We start from the raw sequence: 2,446 nt of genomic DNA on the forward strand, positions 1-2,446 counted from the left end.
GCTATGAAGCCACTCACGTTGGGAGCTGGTCATTTGTGGTTTCTATCGAGCCCGTGAGGAATGAATGTGAAATAATATACGAAATTTTTCATACATTGAACCGCGGATGTGAAATCAAGTAAGCTATGACCCTCGCAGTTATGAACGCAACTTATGCAATTGCGCATAGAAGCCTGAGAAATTCAGGACTTCAACGGGGTTTGAACCCGTGACCTCGCGATACCGGTGCGACGCTCTAACCAACTGAGCTATGAAGCCACTTACGTTGAGAGCTGCTTTTTTTTGATCGTAGCATTATGGACACTCTTGCTTCTACTGCCATGCTTCGGCCGTGTAAATCATAAGCAAATGCACGTCCTGGATAAACTTAAGGCTTTTGTATACGGAAAAAAGGTTGTCTGGTAAGGGGTTTCGATATAGCAGAGAACCGTTTACATGAGAAATCTTGGGTGACCTTACGCAGAGAACAACTTGCTTTAAAGGCTGAGAGCCAGTAGACACCACCCTTACTAGATATAAATTAGGACATATAGAGCATGAGCAAACTCGAAATCTGAAGGGACCTGCCTTTTTGACATAAACGGTAAAGGGTAGGAGGGACGGGTAACCCTCCTAAGGAGAAACTATATGTTGAGTACCTGCTATTGACTACCGACTACTCACTGACCATTTACTACTACTTTCGTTTCTCACTAAGCCGTCTTGTCACGGAGCTACTTCTGAAAAAAATTAAATCGTCCCTTTTACTCCATCTGTGTCTGTAATGAAGGAACAGCTGTGCGCCATATTGAATTTCAATGCCAGACACTGGGTAAAATGCTGATGCCCAGCAAATCTGCAAAAGTAGAAGCATAAATAATCACTGTATCTCTGAGACAGATGTGCTTACCAAGTAAAATGATTTCTCCTTCATAGAAAACTGGTAAAGAGTATTCCTAATTTAAAAAAGATATGACCTCTCCGCTGGTTGAGTGAAGTTTATTTTCAAGTAAAATTAAAGATTAATACTTTGTAAGCGCCCGTTTTATATATATATTTTTTTGTTCAAGAAAGCAGGTTTTTCTTGAATCCTACAGGAGTACACATTGGGCAAGGTTGAGCAAAGAAAACGCGATAAGTTACTAGTGACCAATCATTGAGAACTCTAGTGATTGCTAGTATACCCAAGTGTCTGGCTACTAGAAAACATTTCGCAATATGATTAGCTCCACAAGCAGTCAAAGTGCGCCTCCAATATTATTGTGATTATAGTTGAAAGGAATATCAAACTAAACCGTTAATAAATCACATTTGTTGACAATATTTGTTTAGCAATAGAACATGCACTGGGGTCTGCCAAAACACTTCAACTGCTTACTCCCGGTTTCTATCGGATCCACTATTGAGGGTGAAGCCCCAAGCCAACTATCAACTAACAAATACCTATCGCAAGCATTCTAAACATAAAAAAGGTGGATACCAGTTAATATAAAAGGACGCTGGTTGAGTTCAAGATTACTAGCTTAGCCAGTAAAAGTTTCCTAATTAAGAAAACTTACTTTTATTTTTCAAAGTTAAATGTCACGTTATCTCCAATCAGCATAAATGGTGCCCAGTCGCAAACCATGTCGAAGCCGTGACCTCTCCTCCACTTCATGGCCTGGTGAAGAGATTCAATGGCACTCTGAGATGAGAATGAGTGTTTGTGTGTGGCGGCCATTACTCTTCTCGGCAGTTGGCATTTGGCGAATTTCGACTTGTTTTCTCGCTGCGATTAATTATAAGGTAAGAGAAGTCGTCTTCCTTTCAGACGTTTGTATTAAGCGAGTTGTGCCAGCTATATTGCAAGGAGTCATGCCTTCAATTGGGCCATTCCATTTTTTATCCGCACCCCCCCTATTGAGGGCCTTTACATTTCACCCCCTCGGAAAAGTAAACTTTTGACCCCCTAGGAAAAGAAGATCAAAGTGCCGACACACTCCCCCTTCAGAATTTATTCAAAGATCAAAGGTGCCGACACAGTTACCCCCTCAGAAACGGCCTTTAAAGACCCCCCCCCCTCCCCCCCAGAAAAAATAGGCCCTCAATAGGGGGGGTGCGGATAAAAAATGGAATGGCCCATTTTATATCGGACAGATATAACATAGTGACAACAGTAGTTACGATTAGTAATTTGAGGTTTCCGCTTTTAAGTATGATTTGCTGACACGTTGCGTGACGGCGTCAGTTTCTGTAGATTCGCAAGTTAACAAACTAATGCCTTCAAACTTCCTGTCAAACATTTTCACATTTACTGGTAATGGTAAAACAGAAAAGCTAATTAATTTGTAAAGTTAGTTTACGTACAGGTCTGTAAGCTGGAAGCACGAATACTTTTAGCTGACAATTGCACTTGCCTGCTGATTTATTCAGCTTTATCATAAGCAAATTCGCCTCTGCTACTAGCGACTGATTCCAATATTTCCGC

This window comes from Montipora capricornis, chromosome 10 (genome assembly GCF_036669925.1).
Source record: "Montipora capricornis isolate CH-2021 chromosome 10, ASM3666992v2, whole genome shotgun sequence".
Taxonomy (NCBI): domain Eukaryota; kingdom Metazoa; phylum Cnidaria; class Anthozoa; order Scleractinia; family Acroporidae; genus Montipora; species Montipora capricornis.